We start from the raw sequence: 14,012 nt of genomic DNA, 5'->3' as shown, positions 1-14,012 counted from the left end.
CCGTTTTCTCTTTTTGGTTTTGGGGCCGGGATTGGATATAGGTGGATTAACACTTTCAACAAGGTTGGACATGTTGGACTGATTGAGGAGAGGAGATCCAGAAAGCTGGCTAAAGTCCTGCTCCTCGCTACTCATGGAATCATTATCCTCCTCCCCGTCCCCCTGACTGTCTTGGGAAGCATTTATACTATTCCTTTCTTCCTTAGTTATATCCCTTGTTGGGCTGCCCCCAATGGTTTCTAAGTGGACTATTGCGTCTGTAAAGGTAGTATGGACACAATTGAAGGCAGCATGGGGTGCAGAGGGTGCAGGAGAGATAGATGTGGCTAAAGCCCCCAGTGAGGATCGCCTTCCACTAATTAGGTCTATTGACAGTCTTTTCTCAACCATGGCAATTTCCTTTTCCAGAATACCAGTGGCCCGTGTTATAAAAGCGTCAATGGGACCAGAAACAACGCCCCTGGTGGTATTAATTTGGACAGTACGTTCCTTCCCTGATCTTAATGGCATTTTCTATGGTCTTCCTAGCGTCCAGGGGGGGTAGGCCTAGGCCGGACTCTGCCGTACTCGAACGGCCTCAAACGGCCCGCTCTTTGCCCGGTCTTCGCCCCGGCCGTTGCCCCGCGCGAGTCCCGCGTGCGCGTTGCTGTTACTGCTTATCAGGCAAGAGGATAGGCTAAAGGGGCGGGAAGAGGACCAGCTGCGGCCGATCAACGCCGCTGGGCACGCTGGTCCTCGCAGTCCCGCCTCAGTGCTTGCAGTCCTGTGGTGCGCTCCCTGAAGTGGCGGTGGTGCTCCTAGCACGTTCTGGACCGGGGCTGGATCCCCAACAACAAAGTCTCTCGCCTACGAGCGGCACCCGCGGAGCGGGGGCCGCGAGGCGTGGCGGCGAAGTGGCCGGAAAAGACGCTGTGCAAACAAGCAGGCGGAATAGAGCACAGCTCTCCCGCAGGGTCGACGATGATTCCCAGGCAGCACTCACACCGCGGTGGCTTTACGGTGGAAGGGGCGGGAAGAGGACCAGCTGCGGCCGATCAACGCCGCTGGGCACGCTGGTCCTCGCAGTCCCGCCTCAGTGCTTGCAGTCCTGTGGTGCGCTCCCTGAAGTGGCGGTGGTGCTCCTAGCACGTTCTGGACCGGGGCTGGATCCCCAACAACAAAGTCTCTCGCCTACGAGCGGCTCCCGCGGAGCGGGGGCCGCGAGGCGTGGCGGCGAAGTGGCCGGAAAAGACGCTGTGCAAACAAGCAGGCGGAATAGAGCACAGCTCTCCCGCAGGGTCGACGATGATTCTTTATCAATATTACCATGCCTTTTATCTCAAGAACTTCCGGTCGCTTCTAATGTTTGTCCCTGCTCTTCAGGGCTCTTATTGCAGACCCCTCAGTCCAAGCAGAATCTTTCCTCCTCAAATTTGGTCACCCCTAATTCTTTAAAAAAAGCCAGGCTAAAGAATCTCATATGATCAGCTAAGATCTGGTATCAAGTAAAACTTTCTTTGCAAATGTCGTATTATAGCGACTCTGCCCCCATCTGTGATTACCCTGGTACTACCCCCTACTGCCTTCTGGATTCACTAGCAACCCCTTTGCGAGAGTGCAGTATCTATCATTGGGGACGGTTATAGAATATACCATGATAATCTCGTGGCAGCGAATGTCGGAGATCACTAGCGACTCGGTCTCCAAATTTAAATATTATCACTTGGCAAGCTGGGCAAATACCCTGGGCAAAAAAGGGACCCCTTCCGCAGAAAAAGTTGCAGAATGGTACTGGATACTAATCCAGGCTGAAGAAGAAGTACAAAATGTGTTGATGGAGATTTGGAGGAGGGAACTGCCAGCCAAGGATCTTGAATCATTATGGCAAGTATCTATGTCTTTCTTATGGTCATACATGAAATCGGCTCCACTGAGAAAGAACCATCTTTTTACTGTCCGTAACGCCTACTGGAAGCCACAGAGATTACCGAAGATGGGAAATCAGGCAGTGAAGAAGTGTCCCAAGTGTGGAGAAGAAAAGGTGAATGATGTTCATATGTTCTGGCAGTGTCCCTCGATCCAGATCTTTTGGCACAAAGTGGGTAAGATAATTTCAGGAGTCCTGGGTCGAGACCTTAAGGTAAGCTTGGCTTTGTTAATTTTTGGGGTGGTTTCGGGAGGGGAAGAAAATGCGAGCCTTCTTAAAACTCCCAAAGCCATAATTTTTGTTTTAATTCTCCTTGCACGCAGGGAGTTGTGCATTAAGTGGATCCTCCCCTGCCCCCTATAGAGGCAGAATGGATTTGATCACTACAAAAAATAACAACTCTTGGCCGGGCTATTAGGTTGGCTAAGAAAACAACATTTTGGGAATTGTGGAATGATTGGTTCAAGGCATACGTTATTGATCCAATTCCCAGTTTTTAAATATTCCCTTTGCACCGTCTCTAAATGGATTAAGAGAACAACATTTTGGGAACTGTGAGACTCCCAGTTCTGAAATATTCCCCTTGCATTGTTTTTATCCCTTTTCTCCTGTTTTGTCTCTTCTTCTCTTTTTCTCGTCTCCTTGTGGTTATATCCGAGAAATCTACAGTCCTATGATTAGCAATATGCTATACAGGCTGCATTGGTTTCTGGGGTCATCTACTTGCACCTGTCCAGAGGAGTCAGTTTTTGTGACCGGGCAGGAGGTCCTTTGGATAGCCCGGGATGTTTTACTACATCCCCTCCTTGTGGAGAGTCCGGGTACTCCTTGTCATAGTCGAAAAGAACTGCTTTGACATCCTAGCATATACTGACAAATGAGGACATACAAAAAAAAACAGATTAATAAAGTGTATATATGTAAAGAAAAAAATGTAAAATTGAAACATCTAAATGTTCTGTAAATGTGAATGTGGGAGGGCTGGGCGGATAAATGGGCTGGATGAATTTCTTAATTTTGAGATTTATGGAGTATGTTTGGGATATGAGAGAATATATAAACACCTCAAAGTCAGGATCAGCAGTTATGTGAGTAATCCGTATGCTTTCTCTTTGTTGATTGAGGGATGCCTTGGAACATGCCGTTGCCACCCCGAGGCTGCTCAGCCTCTGAGTTGTGGCCGCTCTTCTGCCACCTCCGGTGGAATCCACCACTCCTCACAGCAGGTGTCAGGCGCCTCTTGTGCGTCAGCAACGTCCTTCAACTCGGGTTCCCCAGAGGCTGACGTCATTTCTTGTGGTATCCCTTTTTTCTCTGTCTCAGCTCCATCTGTCTCCTCCTCTTCTCTCCGACTTCCGGGGTCGGCGTCCTTTTCTCCTCTCTTGTTCTCTAGTGGTTGGTCCATGCTCCGGTGTAGTGCCTCCTCCATGGTAAAAATACGAAAGTCCATCTTTGGTGTTGATGTTCTTTTTCCCATCCTAGTCCCTTCTTTGTTGCTGTTGCAGGTGCCTCTTAGATGTTGACGAGCGGAAGGGGACAGTTCCTGACGCACTTATGGTACATAAGGGTTTGACAGTCAGAATTCCTCACAATAAAGGAATTTGAAATTAGAGGCTAACAATTTAGTTGGTGTCTTCATATTGACTCGTGGGAGCAGTGCCAGTGCATCAAACAGGATATAGTATGTGTGGCATCAATTGAATTTAGAAAAGCTCCAACCTACCCATTAAAACTGATTATTATATTTATATTTGTTTGTGAATTAAATAAAATATTTCATCATTTGTGGATTTGTTTGATGAATATTTGTTTCCATATATTTTTACATTGTTCTTTGGTTCAAATGAGCAAAATTGCTTCAGATGGAGTCCCTGATTTCCATTATGTCTCAGTGGTGGTACCCGTAGTCCAGTAATGATTCAGTGTGAGTCCTCGGATTCGAATAATGATTAAGTAGGGGTACAGAAGTCAAAAAGTTAAGAACCACTGGGTATTAATTAGTGCCCCAGCTAGATCCAGCCAATGACTACACATTACCCTTTTCTTAGTGATTTATTCATATGTGAGGTCGATTTTTTTTTTAAATGAGGATACAGACAAATGTATCTATCGCAGCATTTGAAAAAAAAGTTAAAATACTAGATTAATATTTTTGTTAGACAGCATCACATCAAAGATAAAATTACATGGCCTATTAAGAACATAAAGGCAGAGGCATGAAATGCATAACAGTTATGTTCTAATACAGAAAAACACTCATAATCTTATAAAGTCAATATTGTAATATAAATATCTAGTGAAATTAAATTACAATTTTATCCAGGCCCTGAACTGAATTCACCACAAAATCACTTACGTAAAAGGAGTTCAAAACTAGGGGCCTCGTGTACTAATAATGCATGCAGTACAATTTGCACAGGACTTTTACCACAAATATTTGTATTTTGCGAACCAAACTATGTATTCATAGGTCGTTCACAAAATGCTCAATAGTAATTCTGCCTACCTCATAAATATTAATGAGGTAGGTCATAAATGTCGACCCTTTACTAAAAAAAATTCTTTAAACATTTGTGAATGTTTGAAATCGTTAATTGAGTATTGAACATTTCAAAAACGGTTTTAGCGTTCGCAGACACTCTGATCTGCTGAATATGAGTATTTGGGAATACTAGAAAAATTAGTTTATTAGGTCCTTGGAGAGCGCACTGGATGTTTACAAATAGTTTTCATATGTATGATTGTACCTTACAGAAGCAGCACTCTTACCTGGTGTAAAATAGTGTTGCTTAATAAGGCTCTGCACAACAATAGGACAAATAGAGACTAGCAGGCTGGCAGAAAATGTAGGAAAATAGGATTTACATTATTTTTCTATGTTATGGTTAATTTAGGCGCCTTGGCATTAAATGGCTGAGAGCATATTTATCTGGCAGTTTGCCCCATTAAGCATCCTTTCGCTACGTGTTTCCGAGATCCCCTGTTTTATATCTGAAAATGCTAATCTTTGATCATGCACTTCAGATCCACCTCCTGTTGCTGACATTAACAGCTCTAATGGGTCGCTCGAGGTTTGATGATCTCCTGTACATACATGCTGGGGCTATCTGACAGTTCTTGAAATGGTGAGGATGTTTGAAAACAGCTGTGATCCCACCTCCAGGTCCTATGATCTCCAGCTGTAGAACTCCAATCTGAAAGTAGAGTGGTTAAGTGGGAGAGGTGCTTGGATAGGGCTGGTGTTCCCTGTGGACCCCCTTTTCTTGCACTACACCCACTGTAACGTCATGCGGGGTATGGGATTAATGAGAGGTGGAGGTATCCATCATTAAACACATTCCGATTTCAGCAACCAGGCTGGAGCAAACACACTTGTGTTCAGGCGCACTCGTTTCTGCCTCCCCTTTTCCTTATACCGTCTAATTTGCCTGTCACTGACTACAGGGCTCAGGCTATTCTGGGAATCACTAAAGTGTAAAAAAAAAAGTCAAAAACAGCCAATCTTGGCTTTTTCCGCCATGCCCCTAGTTCCAGCTGAAATCGAAGTGATAGAAATGACTCCGAGCTAACGACTTTACTGTAAATGTTATTTAATAATTCCTTTTCACTTTTTTCTCCAGGTTTTCAGTACACTGTACATATTGTTGATAGCTGTACCTCTTTTCACTGTTTTTCCTGAATATTATGCATTTCATGTAGCACCATGGATCTATGGAAAGCGACCTGTTCCCTTTCTAGGGCTTGGTCAAAACGGTTGATATTAGGGCATGGGGTGAAGGGCACCGGGGGAAGGAGGGGTTTGCATTAGGGGAATGAGTTTGCCCATGTCTATGGCTCACTCAAAAGAAAAGGCTCAGTTTCGCTGGCTGGCAAAGTTTTCGTCTGGATTTGTTTATCCCACCCCTCATCCTAAATAGTCCAACAACCATGAAGTTGCTCAGTGAGTTGAGTGTGGCTGCAGTGATTCGTACAGAACCTGAAATTCACAGGCTGAGCGCAGCCGGTCATCCTTCAAAGGCTGGTAAAATGAGCAGCATTGACCCCGGCATTTTTAAGTCCTATTACCGAAGAACAAGCAGGGCTCAGTTTGTAGAATGTCAGCAGCAACTGATAACTAATAAAATTTCGTAGTATCCTTGGACTAATGCAAGACACTCCCTCAGAAGCTATAATCTCAGTGATTCTTTAACCCAGAGATATCTGACCTTTTCTGTAGTGAGAGCTACTTATGATCAGTGAAAATCATCATGAGCTACAGAAGTATTAACCACTCGTATTGTTACCAGACAACACCTCCCCCGGGCCCAGCTTCATTACCTTTTTTTTTTAATATTTCTTTTTATTGAAACAAACATCAGCATTAATATACTTTACAGAGGGTAGGACACGGCAGCCGAGCACATAGCAGAGGATAGCAGAACCAACCAATTCCAGAAATAAATAACATGTTAGACCTTCACGGGGCGGGGTTTTCATCAGGGATAGCGCTCACGGGTGGCGTACAGATTTCTCCTCTGAAACTATTCCATGGCCCCCAGATCAGCTTCATTAACTTTAAGCCTAATGTCCATAGAGCAAGATACTACGGTTTGAACAAAATATTTTGACTAAGTGCACTATGACAGGGCAGCCATGTGTGACATTGAGAGTGTGGTCTTTGGGGATGTATGAATGTGCGTGTGTATTAATAGGATATATTTGTATGGGTAACTGAGAGCATGTGCAATATGTACTTGCAGCACAGGACATACCTTTCGCCGTATGTGGCACAGATAGATGTATAACAAAAACATACACTCATTTATTTATTTTAAATGGGAGAAATTTGAAGTGCAGAAAAATGTTCTGCACAAATGTTCATAATATGGAAAAAATGTCTGCATTTGAAATTTCTCTCATTTTACAAAATGGGTGTATTTTTCAGTTATACTTATGGCACAGTGTCTACTGACCACTGGGAGTAAAGGGGCTGCTGTGTGTAAAAGTGACACTTTGGAATGGGAGAAAATTTAAATAAAGAGTTAACATAATCATAATGGTAACTTTTCATTTCAATTTTCTTCCACTTTAAAGCATTCAGAGACATCTTTTAGTTCACACCTCCAATATTGAGTTGACAAGGACTTAACTACCTCAGTGCTTCAGTTGTTCATCTCTGTGACCCAGCCTGGGTCATACATCTGACTGAGCACTGCTCATTATCAGGCCCTGCTATGCAGCCTGATGATAATGTAAAATAAACACAGCCTTCCCTTAACTCCAAAAAGGAAAAGATGACCTTATGCTTATTTAAAAACTAACTCAAGGCTGTGAGCTACTCTGGATGTGTCTGGGAGCTTACTGGTAGCTCTTGGTGGACTGTCCCATCCAACTGTACACATAGTGAACACATACTGTGCCTTGTTTAGGGTCCCACTTGACCACAGCTCTGGTTGTGTAATCTGAAAACTTTTACATTTACAGTACTAGGCTTATTTAGTCTTGCATTTAATTAGCGAATGAAAAACCACACTAATGCTATTAAAATGTGTTTAATATTGTACGCGTTTTGAATCTTGTTTACACTCATGAAATTTAAACCAACGTATGCAAATGATATTTGCGCCCATTGTATACCCCTCCAGAGAGTAGGCCAGTGTTCAATTTGTAAAAGAAAAAGTACTGAGTTCCCTTTTTTTTCTCAGAAACACAGTTGACAGACAGGGTGCTTACAAGGATGGAACACATGCACTGCAGAATGTCAGGGTTGCTGAATATCAAGGCTGACTAAGTCTTAGTTTCACATTATGTCTCCTTCATCAAACACCAAACACTCCCATGCGTTATATAACTCCTGCAGGTTTTTTTAATCTCTGCTTTCTCATGTTCCCACTGTTTTTCCGTCATTCTCTTGCTCCTGTTTTGCCCCCTTTTCTGCCTTTCTCTCTCTTGTTCTGGGCCAAAGCCAGATGAATGTAAAATAAATCTTATTTCTCAAAAATAAGTGCTGGTGGCTTAACCTGCAATCTCCTGCTCAATTTAAGCACTGCAGTAGGAATCTGTTTTAGTAATAGAGAATAGGTAGAAATGACGAAGGTTTCACTTCCTATACAATGTTGCCTTTTGGAATGAAAAGTGTTCAGTGCACAACAATTTTTTTTATAACTTATTTATATCACTTGATGTTAGTGATGAGCGTTAACTCACTGAGCCATCTCTTTGTCTATTATAAAACTTTACGATAAAACTCCAAAACCTCTATGATAACATTTAAGCAATTTTCTTACAGCACACTAGTTGTGACAACGCAATTGAACTGCAGTAGCTTAGTGTGCTACGCATAAAAAGTTATAACTGATGCACAGAAATAGACATCAGAGAAGTCTTAGTTTCTTGGTAATATAGTATGCAGACAGATGTAGAAAGCAAAGGGGGATGAAGATGCTACGTAGGCTCTGAAATGAGAGGAAAGGAGTGGGCTTTATCGGACACATCAAACTCTGGGACTCATGACCTGCAACTTGGACTCCTGCTTTGAACAATGTGCCTCATCAAGGCATACTCCAGTGAGCTCTTTAGAAAGACCACATTCTCCCACTCCTAAAGACACCTACCCTAGGCCCTGATGACCTCACCAACTACCAGCTCATTTCACAAGACCACAGTGGCCGGGGATGGACTAGAAACTACTGGAGGGTCCATGATTTTTCCCCCACAACATGACATGGCATAAGGTGTTCGGAACAGTGGCCTGTAAAGGCACCTTGAATAGTTTTTATATGTACATAACATCATCGACATATAGATAGTAAACATCTATATGAGAAGTTGCATCTCTCTCTTGCGCTCTCACCAACACATGATTATGCCACGCTGAAACCCTACACTTTTATCCTGCCTCCAATCCTCACTCACCTCAGCCATTTTTGCCCACATAGGCCATTGCACACCTCATACACTTTGAATCAAACACCCAGAGGATGCCCAGAAAAACAATAAAAACTGGAGATCTTCCAGAACCTGGTCAGGACCCCGAAGTGCTATATAAATTGTACATACAGTGTAGCTACTTGCCCAACAAACAAGAAAGTGCATAAGACCGTGCAAGGAGGAATGGTAAGCACTATGTAATTAACTATACAATGCAATCTATTATCAGCACCAAGAAACTAGCGATAGGGGAAATTTTTATTACGCTAGAGTAATCGGAGTAATTTCAGTAATTATGTATCACTCTTGTGATGCAAAATTCTGCAATTATGCCAACTTGAGTAATTATCAAAAAAATTTGGGGGGGAAATCCTACTGCAGGAGCACAGGAACATTAAACGGAGTGAGAGTGGGTAGCTGCTGGCTATTGCTGTTCGTGTCCTGTAGCATTTCATGCTATTTCCTTAGAAAAAAAATGCATCCTCAGGCCCGTTTTGGGAAAATAGAACTAAATGCTGAATTATGCTTCCTGCACAATTTTGCTGTAATTGGGAGTAATTAAACTAGTGAGAATTACGCCAGTTAGGTCCACCACTGCAAAAAAAACTTTTTGCAGTGAATGTACACGTTACAAATACAACATGCTCAAAATGGGCCCCTTGGTGGCACAATACTCCATTAAATCTTAATTTACTTTGGCATTCAGAAATGAAGCACTGAGGTCATTAGACATCAGGCTCTGTTACTTTTCAGCGGATGTAGAGCTCCAAAAACTAGCAGAATGCATTTCTTTTTTTTAACGTAAAAGATTAAGCAGTTGTGTCTGGGTGAGGGGTCCCGGTTTTCTGCTTTGCGGTGCTGGTGCAGTGCCAGCGCAGGAAGGGAGGGGGCGCGGCGCCCTGCCCACCGTCTCGCGCCCCGTGTCACGCTGGGCCGCGGGGGCTGCGCTCGAAGCTGCAGGAAACCAGGGCTGCGGTATTTCTCCTCTTTGAAGCCGGCGCTCACAAGCTGACCAGCCTCGGTCAGTATAATGCTGGGGAGACCGAGCCCACCTCTGCGGCCTCCCACGCCCTAATCCTAAAATGGTGGAGCCCTGTCTTCCCATCCTGACACTGCCCAAGAAGTGCACAGTTTAGAAACCGTCCGTCTAGAACACCAGTGCTGAAACTCGCAGGGTCGGAGAAGACATTTCGTTTTGGATTCTGAGAGCCGAATCAACATTTTGGATTGCGAGAGCTCGCGAGTCAGAATCAGTGGGTCTTACATAAGACCTCCAGGACCACCGACTTGTGCACAGAAATGCATAGTAGGAAGGGATGCGCATACCCTACAGGAGTAGTGTTTAAAAGGCATCCAGTGCATATGTTAGGCGGCAGCTCAAGATGGGCTCGATGGACCAGAAGCAGCTCTGCTCTCCTGAAAAGGTTGGAGATCTCTGTTGTGGAGCTATGCACCGAGCCGGACTTCACTACAACAAGCAACTGTGTGAAGGGAAAGCCGACAACGGAAGATTAAGGAGCTGCAAGCGGGGAGCAAGGCTTCTCATTCTCAATTCAACACTCGTGTCATTGTGCTTTGTAAGAGGGGTTTCAGATCTTTGGGGCATCCCATGGTTTCCTTGAGTGTCTAGATATATCTCCTGCTCTCCTAGTCCATCCCATTGACAGCACCTTACTTCCCAGCCATACATCCTTCACAGTGTTGTTAAAGCACCGCTCCTCAGCAGTGGAGACCGGACAGAGGTCAACACATCCACATCGAGAGGGACTGCAATGAGTCATGGTTGGTGCACTGCAAGCTATTCCCATATAGCCCTTTTGACATGCGCACCAGAAACAGTTTGCCCATCCGAAGCGATGTACAGGGAGTAATAGGACACAGAGTTGAGGTGGTGGTTGTAAGAGGGGTGAAGATGTGGGGTTGTAAGTTTAAGGTGGTACTAAGGTGGGGGATGAAGACGTAGCAAGGATAAAGGGATGTGTCTGGATGTAAGAGGGACATGGAGGTGGGCAGGGCTTTAAGTGGGATGAAAAAACTGGGGGGGTCTCTCAAAGGGGCGTGGCCAATGTAATTAAGGACATGGCTTAAAAAACACGGAAGATAAAAAACTGTTCCGCCCGACTTGTATTTTGCGGTTTCTGTCATTGCATCCAGATATATGATGCAACAAGTATCATCATACCAGGCGCGTGATGCCCATTAGGCTCAAGGAGCTTCAGCCTCCCCCCCCATCATGTGTGTCAGCCTGGGCTGAGACATCTTTCTGGGCTGGTGACCGTCTTATTACAGCCGCACCCAAGTACTTCACAGGTCTTTAAAAGACTGTTTATTTGTTAACAAGGCTTTATTTTTTTCACCCCTTCTTAGAGCCCCTGTATCGCCACTCTGCCTATTGCTGGAAGAGTCAGCCCCCCATGAAATATTCGGTAGCGCCCCCATGAAATATTTGGTAGCACCCCCCCCGAAATTTGGCTTTAGTTGTGCCTCTTCATCATATCTACAACAAGTCAGGACTATTGGCTTTGCCAATGGTTTTTAGTTGCATAAGATAAATAAGCAGCAACTATGGGTTGTATATAATATTGAAAAAGCTTCCACTTAACACCTTAACCACGGCGGCAATTTTGCCGCGGTGCGGGCGTTCTGATGAGTGGGCGGGGCTGTGTCGGCCAAAGCGAGGTGCGGCAGCATTACAAAGGTAGTGCTCGCAACGGCCGTTGGCCGACGGCAGCAACGAAAAGGTTAAAGACCTGGTGACACCACGACCATGTTGCTGCTCCTGATTTTTAAAAAGAGAAGGGAAATCCTGAGAGAAAATTACTCTCTTTAAAGGATTTTCCTTCCCCTACAACGCCCACCTGGCATGACGTCATGCCGTAGCTTCTCCACTAGTGAGGAGTGAGCAGTGTGAGCACGCGCACGTGGACTCTGGCCCAAGCAGTTGCAGAACAAATTTGAATGGTATGCTCCGACCAGAAGCCTTGGCTCATCATCAGCTAAATTGTTAAATATGCCTAGGTTTAGAAGAACAGAGTTGGGAGGAAGGGCTTTTAGCTTTGCAGCCTCTCTGCTCTGGAATGAACTTCTGCCCAGTCTTAGACAGATAGAAGACCTTTTGCAGTTCAGGAAAAGGCTTAAAACCTGGCTTTTCCCAAAAGTGTAGTTCAGATCTTCATCATTTTTAGTGAGTGATATCCTCACAGTAACATATGTGAACAGTAGGGCTAGTGTAAGTCAGTGCCAGGATACCTGTGGGGTGATAGTGTGCTTTATAAGTTCGAATAATATTAACATATTGATGTGCCAGTTGTCACAGCAGTCTTGAAAAAAAAGGACCGCCTGTGCCAGGGCACAAAACAGAGCCCGATAGAGGACTGCTTCGAGGCCACGTCAAAAAAACTGCTGGTGCTCAGCACCGGTGAGACCCGGCCCACTTAAAGCTCTGGAGGTGGGGTTGTGGATGTAAGATGGATACATAGGTGGGGCTGTGGATGTTACAGGGGCACAGAGGAGGGGCTCTGGATGTAAGAGGGACCAGGAGATGGTTTTCTGGATGTTTGAGAAGCACAGACATGGGGATTGTCAATGCAAGAGGAACACTTAGATAGGTTTGTGGATGGAAACAGGCCAGAGATGGGCAATAGTATGGGAAAAGGACAGGTAGAGTGGGGTCAGGAAGAGAAAAAAAGCTCTGATTGGGGCTTTACAGACAGAAAACAATGAGATGACAATGCCACAAAGAGGGACACAGTGAAGCGTCCAGAAAGGAAGAGGGACACACACTGGCCAAGAAGTAGGGAGAGAAACTTGCACAGGTTGTTGATGAGAATGGAACAGTTGTGGAAATGTTGCCACAGGTCAGGGAATGAGGTATAAAAGTTCTTGTAGCACCATCCTGGTCACCCAACAAAAGACTGGGAAAACGAAGTGATGGGTACCACGCATTACAAGTGCCTGACGGGCACAGTAAAAGGATCGTGGCACTGGCACACTCATCTAGACACGGGCCAACGTTCCCGCGTAATCAGCTCTTTATCTCCATCTGTGCCATAACCCGGTCTGCCAAATTTCCACAGGAAAAGCTGAATACTGCTTTAATCAGGGTGAAAAGCAGGCCATTTTTCCTCCTTAAACCGCCATGTTCATGGTAGTAACACTTTAACCAACTTCCTGTCATGGTGGCATGACGTATGGTCTATATTTAGCCGTAGTCTGTGTTTAAACTAAGAATGGTTTACGGAAAAGAAGACGGGGACAGAAAAACCATGGAGCTCTGGGAGAGTTGTAGTTACCTAAACAAGGCAGAAGGCATGTGGTTTCTACAAACTGGTAATATTTTGTACGGGGAAATTCGATGTCAGACAACCAGCGCCTGCCAACTGGTGACGCACATTGCTGTCGAAGCATCAATGCAGGCCCCGGAGCAGCTCAGCCCCCTCTCTAGTAGACGTGGACTTACCTCTGCCTCCAGAGCGCTGGAAGGACGCAACTGCGAAAACGTCACAGTTTCCATAAAGCCGCGAAAGTAAAACAGGCTGGCCTGTTTCCGAGCTGCCTTTCCCAAATCTCACTGGAAAACGTTTCTGCAAAGTGAAACTGTTCATCTATCAATTATTGCGTTAATGTGTAGAGTCCCTCCCAGCGTCGGATTGGTAACGCGGGCACTCGGGCAGTGCCCGAGGGGCCGGTGTCTGAGCTGCGGCTGTGGGCTGCTTTTTTGAGCAGCCTGGGGCCGATTTAGGCAGTTTCTGTGTTGTTAGGATGCCGCCAGCAGTCCAGCGGGTGCCCGAGTGGCCTTTCTGGAGGCAGAAGGGCGTCCATTATTACCTACCTTATATCAACGGGCAGAGATGTCACTCCCTTTCTCTCCCTGGGCCGGCCGATTAATATATGCTGATTTGATTGAGCGGGGGCAGGGGGCCGGAGCAAAATTGGCCTCACTTTTTTCAGGTGTGATTCAACAATGTAAACTAATCGGTGTATTTTTTGTAATCCCTCCCATCCCCCCTTTTAAAATGTTTTCGCTGAAGCAGTGTTGTGGGAAAAAAAGTAAAAGTAAAGTCCACATTTGTAAAGCGCACAATCACCCGTAAGGGTCTCTAGGCGCTGGGGGCCGTCGGGAAGATTAAGCGAGCCCAGAGTCACATGGTGCTGGGCTAACCCGCCGCGGAGCCGGGGATCGAACCCTGATCCCCAG

General features: G+C 45.2%; 1 protein-coding gene across 2 annotated transcripts in view; it reads right to left on the bottom strand.

Annotated features, from left to right (window-relative positions):
- Nucleotides 1-14,012, bottom strand: part of LOC144755356 (receptor-type tyrosine-protein phosphatase V-like) — a 704,907-nt gene that overhangs the window by 609,583 nt on the left and 81,312 nt on the right. The window lies entirely within an intron of this gene.

The sequence above is a fragment of the Lissotriton helveticus genome, chromosome 5_1, assembly GCF_964261635.1.
Source record: "Lissotriton helveticus chromosome 5_1, aLisHel1.1, whole genome shotgun sequence".
In the NCBI taxonomy this organism is placed as follows: domain Eukaryota; kingdom Metazoa; phylum Chordata; class Amphibia; order Caudata; family Salamandridae; genus Lissotriton; species Lissotriton helveticus.
This window is presented reverse-complemented; position numbering and strand designations above follow the sequence as displayed.